The sequence below is a fragment of the Bufo gargarizans genome, unplaced genomic scaffold, assembly GCF_014858855.1.
Source record: "Bufo gargarizans isolate SCDJY-AF-19 unplaced genomic scaffold, ASM1485885v1 original_scaffold_1097_pilon:::fragment_2:::debris, whole genome shotgun sequence".
Taxonomy (NCBI): domain Eukaryota; kingdom Metazoa; phylum Chordata; class Amphibia; order Anura; family Bufonidae; genus Bufo; species Bufo gargarizans.
This window is the reverse complement of record NW_025334237.1, coordinates 69,538-86,441: the sequence shown is the minus strand read 5'-3', so window position 1 is coordinate 86,441 and position 16,904 is coordinate 69,538.

The following is a 16,904-nucleotide window of genomic DNA, read 5'->3' as shown; positions in this document are numbered from 1 at the left end:
TATGCTATTTAGACTAATTCATCATCAATAATTACTTAATGTAATGTAAATTTCACATATTTACCGTTCAGTAGTTATAAAAGTACTTTTCTTCCTCTGCTACCCACTGTGTTTCCTCATAAATTGACATGGCATCGACGTGTTGTTCTGAGCCTTTGTTAGGTCGAGCATGCTCAGTGTGTTGCTATTAATTCTCTAGCTAAATGTCTTGTGAAACGTGGTGAGCGCAATGACGTCAGCGAAGGTCCTTTTGCAGGTCCTTCAAGAAGAACAAAGAAGAGGATCCCGGCTGCGCGATCAAGTGGATTATTGTTATGTTTTTATTATTTTTTAACCCTCAATTGACATTATACTTTGCATTCTGTATTAAAGAATGCTATTATTTTCCATTATAACCATGTTGTAATGGAAAATAATAAAGTAAATGGGATCCCGAGTCATACATCCCTCGTCTCCTTAGCAACCTTGCGTGAAAATCGCACCACAGCCGCACTTGTTTGCGGATGCGATTTTCACACAGCTCCATTCATTTCTATGGGGCTTGCGTTGAAAAACACAGAATATAGAGCATGCTGCGATTTTCACGCAACACACAAGTGATGCGTGAAAAACATCGCTCATGTACACAGCCCCATTGAAATGAATGGATCAGGATTTAGTGCGGGTGCAATGCGTTCACTTCACGCATTGCACCTGCGCGGAATACTCGCCTGTGTGAAAGGGGCCTAAAAATTAAGAACTTTGTAATATATGTTATTACAGCCTCTTTTTCTCTATCCACCTAAATTCCTGCATTGATCATTCACTTTCAGATTCATTTTGACTGAAGATGGATTAGCAGCAGTGATGAGCAAACCTGAACAGCAAAGTTTGGGTCCATACTGAACTTTGCGAGTTCGGGTACCCGGACCAGAACTTTGCGGCAAAAGTTCGGGTTCGAGTTCAGTGTTTGGACATTTAATAAAGCTTGTTGAAAGACTACAGGGAAGCCAATCAACAAGCTTTTAAGCTGTGGGCACTTAGAAGGCATCACAGCAATGCCTAGTAATGGCATGGCTGTAATTGGCCGGTGCATCATGTGGCCCAGCCTCTATACAAGCTGGATCACGTGTAGCCCCGCCCATCAGCTCTGAGTAGTGCAGGGACAGGAAGCAGGCAGCTGAAGTGAGAGAGAGAGTTAGGAATCTTATATGGCTGTTTATTCTGTGGGTGACCGATAGTGATTTTTTGGTGTGTGCAATGCACCATTTTTGTACCTCTGACACAAAAATATAATAGTTAATCTGGCTGTTAGTTTGGTGGGTGACATATACCAATTTTTGTGTGAGGTACACCTGCACTGCATCCGTGACAGGGAAATAAATATATAGGTAATCTGTCTGTTAGTTCGGTGGGTGACATCTACCCATTTTTGGTGTGAAGTACACCTGCACTGCATGCATGACAGGGAAATTACTATAGTTAATACATCTGTTAGTTCGGTGGGTGACATATACCCACTTTTTGTGTGAGGTACACCTGCACTGCATCCGTGACAGGGAAATTAATATAGTTAATCCGTCTGTTAGTTCGGTGGGTGACATATACCCACTTTTGGTGTGAGGTACACCTGCACTGCATCCGTGACAGGGAAATTAATTTAGTTAATCTGTCTGTTAGTTTGGTGGGTGACATATACCCATATTTGGGCGAAGTACACCTGCACTGCATACGTGACAGGAAAATTAATATAATTAATCGGTCTGTTAGTTCAGTGGGTGACCTCAAAGAATGAGGAGAGCATCAAATAAGGGACGTGGCCCTGGTCATGGTGCTGCTGGTGTTGGTGAAGCTCGTGTTGCAGGGAGAGGACGTGGTCGATCTGTGCCAGCTACACGCCAAAATGAAACACCTTCCTCAGGTGCACGTAGGCAACAGAACGTTCAGCATTATTTAGTAGGCCCGAATACCGATGTACGAGGCCAGAACAACTAGAGGCGGTAGTAGATTGGGTGGCTGACAGTGCCTCCAGTTCCTTCACATTGTCTCCCACCCGGTCCCCTGCTGAAAGCGCAGAGTTGGCACCTGCAGCCCATGGGCATATGTCTTTCAACTCACCCCTTTGCAAATCAGGCAAACAGTCTGAGCGCCAAGTCATGCAGCAGTCTATTATGCTTTTAGATGACTCTGCTGGCAGGGTTTCCGTGGGCCATCCACCTAGCCTTGCCCCAGTAGTGGAAGAGATTATGTTTCAGGATGTGGACATGGGAGGACCACCGCAGCACGTCTCTGATGATGACGAAACACAGGTGCCAACTGCTGTGGCTTTCTGCAGTGTGCAGACCGGCAACGAGGGCAGGGGTGAGGAGTGGGTGGAAGATGATGTGGAGGATGATGAGGTCCTAGACCCTTCATGGAATCAAGGTCATATGAGTGACCTGTGCATTTCGGAGGAAGAGGTGGTGGTCACACAGCGCCAGCCGCCCAGCAAAAGAGGAAGCAGGGTGCAAAAGCAGAGTGGTCGTCCCCTAGCCAGTATGCCTGCTACTGCCCACTAGTGATGTCCCGAACTATTCGCCGGCGAACAGTTCCCGGCGAACATAGCTTGTTCGCGTTCGCCGCGGTGGACGAACATATGCGATGTTCGGTCCGCCCCCTATACATCATCATTGAGTAAACTTTGACCCTGTACCTCACAGTCAGCAGACACATTCCAGCCAATCAGCAGCAGACCCTCCCTCCCAGATCCTCCCACCTCCTGGACAGCATCCAATTTAGATTCATTCGGAAGCTGCATTCACAGTGAGAGGAGGGACAGTGTAGCTGCTGCTGATTCAATAGGGAAAGCGTTAGCTAGGGCATTGTTCTGTGTCCACAGACTCATCTGCTGTAAGGACAGCGTCCTGACAGCACCCCAAAAAGCCCTTTTCAGGGCTGGTACATCAGTCTGCTTTATTTTATTTTATATATATATATATATATATATATATATTGCAGTTGCCTGGCTGCCCGTGTGTGAGAGGCTGCAGGCTCAGTCACAGACAGCACTGTGTGCACTGCACACCATTCATACAGGGTGTGACAGAAACTACATCGCAGATAAAAAAAATTCTATTCAATATTTTTCTGTGACATAATCACATTTGCAAGCCTGTGTGTGTCAGGCCCACACAGACTGTATTGTGGCCACTGGCTAGTGGCTAGGCCTCCACTCATACCGTTACAGGGTGTCATTCACTGAAATACCTTGCAGATAAAAAAAATAATATTACAATTTTTTCAGTGATATAATCACATTTGCAAGCCCGCGTGTGTCAGGCCCACACAGACTGTACTGTGCCCACTGCCCACCACTTATATAGGGTGGCACAGTAGCTTGCACGCATAGTACCACTTATCTAAAAAAAAAAAATGACAGGCCGAGGCAGGCCACCCCGCAAGGGCCGTCGTGGTCATGGTGCTGTGATTTCCACTGGCCCTGGAATAATGCCCAGTGTTCAGAGGCCACGTACCCTGAACCCCCAAAAATTCTGAGAAAATAGTTGACTGGCTTACACAGGACACCCAATCTTCAACAGCTTCCGCTAAGAACCTTAACGCACCATCCTCCTCCAGCTTAGCTTTGGTCACCTGCTCTCAAGTTACCACTCTCCCGCCCGCCGCCACTACCACCACAGCCACCACAGCCGCTTCACTTGATCCCTCAGAGGAGTTATTTACACATCAGTTGGATGAAATTAGTTATGCGCAACCATTATTGCCAGGGGATGTAGATAACAGGGATATGTCTCAGTCAGGCAGCATTACACACATGGACGTACAGTGTGATGATGATGATGATGTTGTACCCGCTGCTGCTTCCTTTGCTGAGGTGTCAGATACAAGTGAAGTGGTTGATGATGACGATGTGTCCGTGGATGCCACGTGGGTGCCTGCTCGAAGAGAAGAAGAAGAGGCGGAAAGTTCAGAAGGGGAGACAGAGAGAAGGAGGAGACAAGTTGGAAGCAGGGGGAGGTTGTTGAAAGGAGCTAGTGGCACAGTCAGACAGCATGTATTGGCACCCGGGGTCAGCCAGACAGCACCCCAATCAACGCATGCTGTTGCCACCACCAGATTGCCGTCATTGCAAAGCTCAGCAGTGTGCCATTTGCAACCTGTGCCAAAAGAAACTGAGTCGTGGGAAATCCAACACCCACTTAGGTACAACTGCTTTGCGAAGGCACATGATCGCACATCACAAACGCCTATGGGATCAACACATGATGACGAGTAGAAGCAGCACACAAGCTCAAAGCCACCATCCTCCTCCTGGTCCAGCATCTTCACCCACGTCAACCACTGCTGTCCTCCTTGCCCCCTCTCAACCACCCGCCACTCCGCCTCTCACCTTCAGCAGTTCCATCTCATCTCCCCAGTCAGGTGTCTGTAAAGGAAATGTTTGAGCGTAAGAAGCCAATGTCACAGAGTCACCCCCTTGCCCGGCGTATGACAGCTGGCTTGACGGAACTCTTAGCCCGCCAGCTTTTACCATACCAGCTGGTCAAGTCTGAGGCCTTCAAAAATGTGTCGCTATTCGGACACCAGAGTGGAAAGTACCCGCACAAATTTTTTTTTCAATAAGGCAATCCCAAACCTCTACTCAGTGATTGAAAAGGAAGTCATGGCATCTCTGGCATACAGTGTTGGGGCAATGGTCCATCTGACCACTGATAACTGGTCTGCAAAGCACGGTCAGGGCAGGTATATCACCTACACTGCGCATTGGGTCAACCTGCTGACGGCTGCCAAGCATGGAATGCGTGGCTCTGCAGCGGAGTTGGTGACACCGCCACGACTTGCAGGCAGGCCTACTGCCACCTCCTCTACTCCTCCTACTCTATCCTCTTCCATAACCTCCTCGGCTGAGTCCTCTTCTACTGCGGCGTCTGGCTGCACATCAACTGAATCCCCCCAGCTCCCCAGGGGCTATTCCACATCCCGGATACGACAGTGTCACGCTGTCTTGGGGTTGACTTGCCTGAAAGCAGAGAGCCACACCGGACCAGCACTCCTGTCCGCCCTGAACGCACAGGTGGATCAGTGGCTGACCCCGCACCAACTGGAGATCGGCAAAGTAGTGTGTGACAATGGAAGCAATTTGTTGGCGGCATTGAATATGGGCAAGTTGTTCCATGTGCCGTGCATGGCACATGTGTTGAATCTCATCGTACAACGCTTTGTGTCTAAGTACCCAGGCTTACAGGACGTCCTCAAGCAGGCCAGAAAGGTGTGTGGCCATTTTAGGCGTTCCTACACGGCCATGGCGCATTTTTCAGACATTCAGCGCCGAAACAACATGCCAGTGAGGCGCTTGATTTGCGACAGCCCGACTCGTTGGAATTCAACACTCCTAATGTTCGACCGCCTGCAAGAAAAAGGCGTCAACGAGTATTTGTATGACCGGGGTGCTAGGACAGCCTCTGCGGAGCTGGGAATTTTTTTGCCACGTTACTGGACGCTCATGCGCAATGCCTGTAGGCTCATGCGTCCTTTTGAGGAGGTGACAAACCTAGTCAGTCGCACCGAAGGCACCATCAGCGACCTCATCCCATTTGTTTTCTTCCTGGAGCGTGCCCTGCGAAGAGTGCTGGATCAGGCTGTATATGAGCGTGAAGAGGAAGAGTTGTGGTCACCATCACCACCAGAAACAGCCTTGTCATTATCGCTTGCCGGACCTGCGGCAACGCTGCAAGAGGAGTATGAGGAAGAGGAGTCAGAGGAGGAATGTGGCTTTGAGGAGGAGGAAGACCAACCACAGCAGGCATCCCAGGCTGCTCGTTGTTGTCACCTATCTGGGACCCGTGGTGTTGTACGTGGCTGGGGGGAAGAACAGACCGTCAATGACATCAGTGAGGAGGAGGATCGGGAAATGAGTAGCTCGGCATCCAACCTTGTGCAAATGGGGTCTTTCATGCTGTCATGTCTGTTGAGGGACCCTCGTATAAAAAGGAAGAAGGAGAACGACATGTACTGGGTGGCCACGCTACTAGACACCCGGTATAAGCAGAAAGTGGCGGAAATGTTACCAAATTGCCGGAAGTCAGAAAGGATGCAGCAGTTCAAAACCAAACTAAAAAATATGCTTTACACAGCTTATAAGGGGGATGTCACAGCACAACGGGAATCTAACAGGGGAAGAGGTGAAAGTAATCCTCCTCCTACCACGACCACGGCGGCAAGGACAGGACACTTTACAGATGTGTTGTTGATGGAGGACATGCAGAGCTTTTTCAGTCCTACACATCGCCACAGCCCTTCGGGATCCAGCCTTAGAGAACGACTCGACCGACAGGTAGCAGACTACCTCGCCTTAACTGCAGATATCGACACTCTGAGGAGCGATGAACCCCTTGACTACTGGGTGTGCAGGCTTGACCTGTGTCCTGAACTATCCCAGTTTGCGAACTTCTGGCCTGCCCCGCTTCAAGTGTCCTGTCAGAAAGGACCTTGAGTGCAGCAGGAGGCATTGTCACTGACAAAAGAAGTCGCCTCGGTCACAAAAGTGTTGATTACCTCACCTTCATTAAGATGAATGAGGCATGGATCCCGAAGGGACTGACAGTGGGGGATACGTTTGACTAACAAAAGGCCTGATGACATGCCTTGGCCTCAAAATGGTCCCCACGCTGCTGTATTTAATGTCTGCATACCGGATGACTTTTCGTGAATTCTCCGCCACCAACTAGGGTTCAAGCCGCAATGTTTTAGTCACCTTTCTGCCTGGAAAACATCATTTTTTCCGGTCGCTGCTGCAGCAGCGGCTGCAACAATACCTGTTTTTTCAGGCATGTGTACATGCCTAATTTTTCTGGCCTCTAGTGCTGCACTGTGGCTGCAAAAACAAAACAAAAAAAAGGCACATACATATGTCAATTCCCCGTGATCGGTACCTTGTTGTGGTGAAGGGGCTTGCGTATCACAATGAAGCGATCATCACCTCTATGAGTGTGTTGGCAATGTTGCCACACCCCAGATAAGGCCGTTGCTTCATTATAATCAGACTAAAAGTGATCAACTGGATAATTTTTCATATAAAAAACATTATTTTTTATTTATTTTTAAGTTGTATGGGTTTTTAATACATAAAATAAACTATTAAGAGACTTTATTATGATTTTTTTATTAGAAATAATGCAGACAATTAAAAAAAATCTCCATCAATTCCAATACAAAGCAAGTACAGAGCTCAGAACAAAATTATTTCAGGATGTCGTTAATTCGACAATGATTAATCAATTTGACACACGTCCCCGGATAGGGGACGTAACAGATATTAAACTGATAGGAATAGTACTAGTTAAGACACCACTCATATAGGGTGTCACAGCACATTGCTCCGTGCACACGAGGGAGTAAGAGGACCGACCAAGCTGCCTTTTCCATCTCCCGGTTCCTAAAATCAATTCAGTTTGGTGTATCAGAGTTTGGTCTGCCACTGTTGAGGCAGTCGAAGGTACCCGACCTAAATTTTTTTTCACAAAAGGCAATCCCTGATATGGGACGTAACAGGGATTAAACTGATGAGAATAGTACTACAGAAAATACCACTCATATCGGGTGTGACAGTAAATTGCACGGCACAAACGCAGTGACCGTGGCGTGGATTCAAACAAAGGGGAGGGAGCCAGCGTTTTTTTAACCATCTCCCCGTTCGAAAAATCAATTTAATAAATGGACCCCAGATTGGGGACGTCACGTAACAGGGATTAAACTGATGAGAATAGTACTACAGAAAATACCACTCATATCGGGTGTGACAGTAAATTGCACGGCGCAGACGCAGTGACCGTGGCGTTTTTTTTAACCATCTCCCTGTTCGAAAAATCGATTCAATTCACCTTTCGGGGACCCTTGGTGTTGTATGTGGCTGGGTGGAGGAAGAAACCTTCAATGACATCAACGGGACATGGCCGTCCACGAACTGAAAATTTTATGTTTGCGACATCTCTACTGCCCAACGCACCCAGGGACTGAGCACACCAAAGCCAGCTCCAAGGAGTTCCCTGGCGTGGCAGTTCTTCAGACAATGTGCTGATGACAAGACGCAACTGGTTTGTACGCTGTGCAATCAGAGTCTGAAGCGAGGCATAAATGTTTTAAACCTGAGCACCACCTGCATGACCAGGCATCTAAATGCAAAGCATGAGCTGCAGTGGAGTACACACCTCAAAAACCCACAAAAGATCTCAGGTTCCTCCTGCTCCCTCATCTGCTGCAGTCTCGGTATTATCCTCCCCCTCTGGAGTGACACGGGCACCTGTCACCCTGCAAACAGACGATTTGGCAGCAACACCACCACCTCCACCACCGTCACCATCACCAAGCATCTCCACACTGTCCTATGGAAGCAATCAGCTGTCCATCCCCCAAACACTTGAGAGGAAGATGAAGTACCCACCAGCGATCCCTGGGCCTGAATTCCAGCATTTCAAAATTCCTGGCCTTTGAAATGCTGCCACAGTGCGTGGTTCCCAGCCGCCACTGCGCAACGCCATCTGTGGCAAGGTCCCCATAACCACCAATACGTGGACAAGTAAACACGGGCAGGGACGTTATATCTCCCTAACTGCACACTGGGTAAATGCAGTGGTGGCTGGGCCTGAGGCGGATAGCAGTTTGGTGCATGTCCTTCCGCCACGGAGAATTGCAAGAATTTTCTCATTGCCTCCTGTTGCTTCCTTCTCCTACTCCACTTTCTTCTCTGGTTCCTCCTTTAGCACCTCCTCATCTGGTCAGCGTAACACCTGCACCACCATCTTCAGCACAACCAGGGGGAAACGACAGCAGTCTGTTTTGGGGGAAAAACCCCACACCACTGAGGAGCTGTGGACGGGCATGGAACAACAGACCGATGAGTGGTTGGTGCCACTGAGCCTCAAGCCCGGCCTGGTGCAGTGCGATAACAGGTGAAATCTCATAACAGCTCTGGGCCTAGCCAGTTTGACGTACATCCCTTGCCTGGCGCATGTGCTGAATTTGGTGGTACAGAGGTTCCTGAAAAATTACCCCAATATGTCACATCTGCTGCAGAAAGTGCGGGCCGTCTGTTCGCGCTTTCGGCGTTCTCACCTTGCTGCTGCTTGCCTTTCTGCGCTGCAGAGTAACTTCGGCCTTCCTACTCACCGCCTCATATGCGACCTGCCCAGAAGGTGGAACTCCACCTTGCACATGCTTGAGAGACTGTGCGAGCAGCAGCAGGCGATAGTGGAGTTTCAGCTGCAGCATGCACGGGTGAGTCGCTCTGCGGAACAGCACCACTTCACCAGCAACAAGTGGGCCTCCATGCGGGACGTGTGTGCCGTGTTGCGCTGTTTCAAGTACTCCACTAACATGGCCAGTGCCAATGACGCTGTCCTCAGCGTTACTTTTCCACTTCTATGTCTCCTTGAAAAAACACTTTGGGTAATGATGGAAGAGGATGTGGCACAGGAGGAAAAGGAGGAGGAAGAGGGATCATTTCCAGGGTTAGCAAGCCAGTAATTCACAAATGCCTCGGAGGGTGGATTCCTGCACCAACAGAGGCCAGGTACACAACTGTTCAGTCAGAATACAGTTCTGGAGGATGAAGAGTAGGAGGATGATGAGGAAGAGAAACCGTGTTCACAGCAGGGTGGCACCCAAAGCAGCTCATGGGCATCACTGGAGCATGGCTGGGAGATACAGAGGACACAGATGATACACTTCCCACAGAGGACAGCTTGTCTTTGCCTTGGGGCAGCCTGGCATACATGAGGAACTACATGCTGCAGTGCCTGTAAAAAGACGACCACCGAGTTGCCCACATTCTAACCAGTGCTTATTACTGGGTGGCCACCCTGCTTGATCCCTGTTTCAAGAACAACGTGCCATCCTTAATTCCATCACTGGAGCGTGATCGGAAGATGCGCGAGTACAAGCGCACGCTGGTAGACGTGCTGCTGATGGCATTCCCATCTGACAGCAGAGGCTCAGTGGAAGCACAAGGCGAAGGCAGAGGAGGAGGAAGAAGTCGCCAACGCAGCTGGGGCACCGCCAGCACCTCAGAAGGGAGAGTTAGCATGGCCAAAGTTTGGAAATGCTTTATCTGCACGCCACAACAACCAGCACCACCAGCTGATACAGAACTTCTTAGCAGGAGGCAGCATTTCAGCAACATGGTGGAGCAGTATGTGTGCACATGCCTACACGTACTGGCTGATGGGTCTGCCCCATTCAACTTCTGGGTCTCCAAATTGGGCACATGGCCTGAGCTTGCCCTTTATGCCTTGGAGGTGCTGGCCTGCCCTGCGGCCAGTGTATTGTCCAAACGTGTTTAGCAAGGCAAGTGCAGCCGCCTGTCCACAGCCAATGTGGACAAACTCACGTTCATTAAAATGAATCAGGCATGGATCCCACAGGACTTGTCCGTACCTTGTGCTGAATAGACAAGTATACCGGCCGCACCCAGGCATTGTTATACTCCAGCGCACTTTCTCTTTGTGTTCTCTTTTCCATTTCCCAATGTTTTAGGGCCTTCACAAATTTATAAATAAATAAATAACTTAAGGAAAAAAACAAAAAAAGTCTTGGCTATCTCCTCCTCCTTCACCGCCGCTTCCACCTACACCGCCACATCTACCTCCTCCTCAATCTCCTCCGCCTCCTAGTTCAAGATTATAAATATATATTTTTTTATATTCTATGTTATTTTAAGTCATTTCCCTATCCACAATTGTTTGCAGGGCAATTGTCCTGCTCTTATCCCCATTTTGCTTCCTTTTGCAGCCCTCTAGCCCTTACTATGACTATTTTACAGCCATTTTAGTGCACCAAAGTTTGGATCCCCATTGACTTCAATGGGGTTCAAGTTCGGGCCCCGAACCCGAACTTTGACCCGAAGTTCAGCCGAGCCCGGCGAACCCGGACATCCACGGGTCCGGTCATCCCTAATTAGCAGGTCACAGACAGATTAGGTTGCATAGACATATATAGAGAGGTAAAGGAGAAGAGAAAAATGAACTACTAATGGAAGACAGAGGCAGAGAGGTGCACAGAAACACTGCTGGCTAGTAAGTAATTTAATTTCTCAATTACCTTTTCAATTTGCATCTATTTGCATCTAATCTGCTCAATACTGCTGTATAACAATCTCCATAGTCATGTTGCTTATGAGGGTTTGGTATAGCTAGATGGTTTTCAGCAATCAATTGAGAGTGAATAGTTAGTGCAATAAGCAGTGGAGAGAAGGAGTGGCAACTACCGTAGATAGAGAAAGAGGCATATATTGTTTAAGATATATTACATAGTTTCTCATATTCTCCTATACTGTTTGGTTATGCAAAGTTTGTTAAAACAAATATTTTAACATTTCTATTTCTTATACACCAGTAAGTAACAACGTCTTTTATATTTATGAGCAAAATGGTCAATGATTGCTTCTTCGATAACTGAAAGCAGAATTATTTTCTTAAGTGCCAGGATGGCAAGATGATTCAGTTTTGCTTGGCCCATTGCCTGTCTTAGCCAGGTATGGAGTTGTCGTAATACTGAAAATGATATTTAACAGCTGCAGCTGCTTACTGGAATAGTTAGGACAACTTGAATGACTTTTTTTTAAAGATAGGAATATTAGTGGATCCAGGTCTTCATGCTTGAATTACATGCTTACATGCTTGAATCTCATTCAAAAGCTCTGGTTTTATGCTGGAAAACCTGTTGCCCAGTTCAGACATCCTGCCTAAACAAAGGTAAAGCATATTTTTTGTTAGTGTACAGCATCTGGCATAAAAGCTCCCCCCTCATGAAACATCTACTTTTTCAGTTTTTTCCTTGGCACCCCAGCTTCTGGAATTGGTATATTGTTGACATTAAGCAAAGCAACTGACTAATCATATATTTCTATTCCATGTTCAGCAGTTCTCATATCGTTTAACCCCTTCCTGACATATGACATAATAGTACATCATGGCAGCAGGTACGCTCCTGCGTTTTGACGTATTATTACGTCATGGTGATCGGGCGGGAACCGGAGCGGTGCGTGCCTGTTCACTGCAGGGGCCCCGCAGTCCCTGATAGCCGGGCCCCTGCTGTATCCACCAGCATCGCTGACCGCGGCATAGAAGGGATTTGCGGCAGGTGAGGGAGCCCATCGGGTCCTCGCGCTGTGCTGTAGCGGGGACCCGATGGATGAGAAGGCAGCCCGATGCCGTGCAGAGGCTGCCCAATGCCTTGCACGGCTATGGGACCTGCCTTCTACTGGTGCCCAGGAGATCCAGCCTCAGGCTGGGTCTCCTAGGCAACTTGTTAGTGTATTACTCAGTGTAATGCACTAACAGGCAATGCATTACAATACAGAAGTATTGTAATGCATTGCAGAGGGGATCAGGCCCCCAAAAGTAAAGTCCCAGAGTGGGACAGAAAAAAAAAAAATGTTTAAAAAATTCAATTCTCCACTTCACCACCATGACGGCCCAGAGAGATTGACCCCTGACCTCTGTAGGGGCAGGAACAGAGATAGGTTTAAAAGGACCCCTCCCACCACGATTCACCAGTGTGTTCCTTCCCCTATAGTGGCCAGGACAGAGAAAAGTCCTCTCTGGCTTTCAGGGAGGTGAAGTGGACCTCGTTTTATTATTTTAGAGTACCTGGGTGACCGCATCGGTGGTGTTTCTTGCCTCCCTTGCGGTTCCTTTCACCCAGAGATGCGTCCCCTGCTCTCCGGCGGACTTTGTTTTAAAGCTGACAGGGAGACGCCACGGTCACGCTCCCTGTTGTGGGAAGCCTGCCCTGAGCTGCCGCTGAGTCGCCTACCTCCCTGTGAAGTAGCCGGCCGGAAAGACGTTCTGCGCTGTCGCGCGCGTCTGACGTCACCACCCGGAAGTGGACGGACTTCTATAAAAAATGCTAACAAGCACTTTCCCGCTGCGCTCTCTGCATCGCTCTCTGACCGGAACATGTTGAACCCGTGGACGCAAGTTCCCTGAAGAATCTTTCTCAGAAGGTGGATTTTCTTATAGCCATAACATCAGCAAAAAGACTGAAAAAAAAAAGAGTGAGAGCCAAGCATTGTCAATAAGACAACCATATCTCACAATACAGGAGGATCGTATTGCCTTAAGGCTAGACCCGACGTTTTTGCCAAAGGTAGTAACAGACTTCCATAGAAACCAGGAGATCATTCTTCCCTCATTTTGTGTGAATCCTAAAAATTCTGGAGAGGAACGTTTCCATACCCTGGACGTCAAACAAACAGTACTAAAATACCTAGAGGTCACTAGAGACCTGAGGAAGGTGGACAACTTACTAGTGCTCTTCTGTGGTAAAAATAAGGGGAAGGCAGCTTCCAGATCTACCATTGCCCGAAGGGTAAAACAGACTATTACAGACTGCTACAAGATCGAAGGCATCAGTTGTCCAGAGGTCATTCGGGCTCACTCCACAAGAGCTATGTCTGCCTCCTTCGCTGAAAGGGCAGGAGCTTCCCTAGATCAAATATGCCAGGCTGCAACCTGGTCTAGTGTAAACACCTTAATTAAACATTATAGGCTTGACTTATCCAGGTCTTCCGACCTCGCCTTTGGTCGCAAGGTCCTTCAGGCCGTTGCCCAGACCCTAAGACGTATATAATCTGTTATGTCTCTCTGGGCCATTATGGTGGTGAAGTGGAAAGCCGGAATTAGACTTACCGGTAATTCATTTTCCACGAATCCACCATGACGGCATGATATCCCACCCTAAAAAAAATATTCCAGTGACTTGGTATGAGTTAATACCAAGAAGGAAAGAAAAAAATAAATAACACTTTGAGTTGTTTCACTTGTTAACCGGTGGTTGTGGCACTATAATATGGACTCACTGGTGAATGGTGGTGGGAGGGGTCCTTTTAAACCTATCTCTGTTCCTGCCCCTACAGAGGTCAGGGGTCAACCTCTCTGGGCCGTCATGGTGGATTAGTGGAAAATGAATTACCGGTAAGTCTAATTCCGGCTTTTGTCACCTTACATCACAAAAAGTGCAACACCAAAAGGCAAAAAGGCATACGCCCCACAAAATGATACCAATAAAAATGTCACCTCATCCCGCAAAAAAACTAAAAAAACTATAGCTCTCAGAACATGGAGACCCTAAAACATATTTTTTTTGGTTTCAAAAATGCAATTATTGTGTTAAAGTGAAATAAATTTAAAAAGTATACATATTTGGTATCGCCACATCTGTAACAACCAGCTCTATAAAAATATCAAATGACCCCTCAAAAAAATAAAAATAAAACCAGTGCCAAAAAAGCTATTTTTTTGTCACCTTACATTACAAAAATTGCAACACCAAGTGATCAAAAAGGCGTATGCCCCCCAAGATAGTACCAATCAAACCGTCACCTTATCCCGCAAAAAAATGAGATCCTACCTAAGACAATTGCGCCAAAAATAAAAAAAACTATGGCTCTGAGTCCATGGAGACACTTAAACATGATTTTTTTTTTGCTTCAAAAATGCTATTAGTGTGCTAAAGTGAAATAAAAAAAGTAGATATGTTGGATATCGCCGTGTCCGTAACAACCTGCTCTATAAAAATATCACATGACCTAACTCTTCAGGTGAACACTGTAAAAAAAAATAAAAAAATAAAAACTGTGCCAAAAAGTAATTTTTTGTCACCTAACATTATTTAACATGCAACACCAAGCGATCAAAAAAGCATATGCCCCCCAAAATAGAACCAATCAAACCGTCAGCTCATCCCGCAAAAAATGAGACCCTAACCAAGACAATCAATCAAAAAAAATAAAAATGCTATGGCTCTCTGACTACGGAGACACTAAAACATACCATTTTTTAGTTAAAAAATGCTATTATTATGTAAAACCTAACCACCTCAGCCCCCCTAGCTTAAACACCCTTAATGACCAGACCACTTTTTACAATTCTGCACTACACTACTTTCACGGTTTATTGCTCGGTCATACAACTTACCACCCAAATGAATTTTACCTCCTTTTCTTCTCACTAATAGAGCTTTCATTTGGTGGTATTTCATTGCTGCTGACAATTTTACTTTTTTTTAAATTAATCGAAATTGATCGAAAACTTAGCAAAAAATGACATCTTTCACTTTCTGTTGTAAAATTTTTCAAATAAAACTACATTTCTATATATATTTTTCTCTAAATTTATTGTTGTACATGTCTTTGATAAAAAAAAATAATGCAATAAGTGTATATTTATTGGTTTGGGTAAAAGTTATAGCGTTTACAAACTATGGTGCAAAAATGTGAATTTACCCACTTTGACTTTCTGAGCACCTGTCATGTTTCCTGAAGGTTCTACAATGCCCAGACAGTAGAAACACCCCACAAATGACCCCATTTTGGAAAGTAGACACCCTAAGGTATTCGCTGATGGGCATAGTGAGTTCATAGAACTTTTTATTTTTTGTCACAAGTTAGCGGAAAATGATTTATTTATTTATTTTCTTACAAAGTCTCATATTCCACTAACTTGTGACAAAAAATAAAATTTTACATGAACTCACCATACCCCTCACGGAATACCTTGGGGTGTCTTCTTTCCAAAATGGGGTCACTTGTGGGGTATTTATACTGCCCTGGCATTTTAGGGGACCTAAAGCGTGAGAAGTAGTTTGGAATCCAAATGCATAAAAAATGCCCTGTGAAATTGTAAAGATATTCTTTGGAATTTAGGCCCCTTTGCGCACCTAGGCTGCAAAAAAGTGTCACACATGTGGTATCGCCGTACTCAGGAGAAGTAGGGCAATGTGTTTTGGGGTGTATTTTTACATATACCCATGCAGGGTGAGATAAATATCTCTGTAAAAGACCACCTTTCCCATTTTTTTATACAAAGTAGTCATTTTACAGAGATATTTATCTCACCCAGCATGGGTATATGTAAAAAGACACCCCAAAACACATTGCCCTACTTCTCCTGAGTACGTCAATACCACATGTGTGACACTTTTTTGCAGCCTACGTTCGCAAAGGGGCCCAAATTCCAATGAGTACCTTTTAGGAGGGCATTTTTAGGCATTTATATTCCAGATCCGCAAAACACATACAGACATCTGAATGGAGCCTTACAGGGGGGTGATCAATGACAGGGGGGTGATCAGGGAGTGATCAATGACAGGGAGGGTGATCACCCTCCCTGTAAGGCTCCATTCAGACGTCCATATGTGTTCCGCGGATCCGCAAAAAAAACATATGGACGTCCGAATGGAGCCTTACAGGGGGGTGATCAATGACAGGGGGTGATCAGGAGGAAAAAAAAAAGAGACAATGCAGCAGCACCCTGCAAATCAGACAAAGTACAACAATGCTTATAATAATTATGGTGCTAATACTACGCTAATTTATAAAAGCGAGATGCTTTGACAATGCATTTTGTACAAAACCATCAAGCCCGTCTGCCGAACGTCAAGGCGATCTCTGTTAGACGGGTCCTAACACTAAATACTACCTGTTATGCGCCATAAAATTCAGGGAGTTTTGGACCCACATGCATGTTGGATCCACTCTGCCTTTTTCCATTTTTTGTGCCAAAATGGCCTCCATTACAAGGGATGCAGGTACCAACATGCATGCTGTGCCCACTCTATACCCTTCCTGGTGCTAGACAGCTTCCAATGAATGTAGTGAGAGCAGGCTGCAGCTTTATACTTAAAATTATTAAAATCAGCCTATGGGGCAGACAGGCTAATCAGGAGTGCACGACTCGCTGGAGTGCCACATCTCCAGCATTGTAAATCTGCAAAAAAAGGGGGTTAGTCAGCACCTCCCAGTGCGCAGGTGCACGCTGCCATGGCAAAGACCTAGAGGGAAAAAAAAAGAGACAATGCAGCAGCACCCTGCAAATCAGACAAAGTACAACAATGCTTACAAAAATTATAGTGCTAATACTTCGCTTATTTAT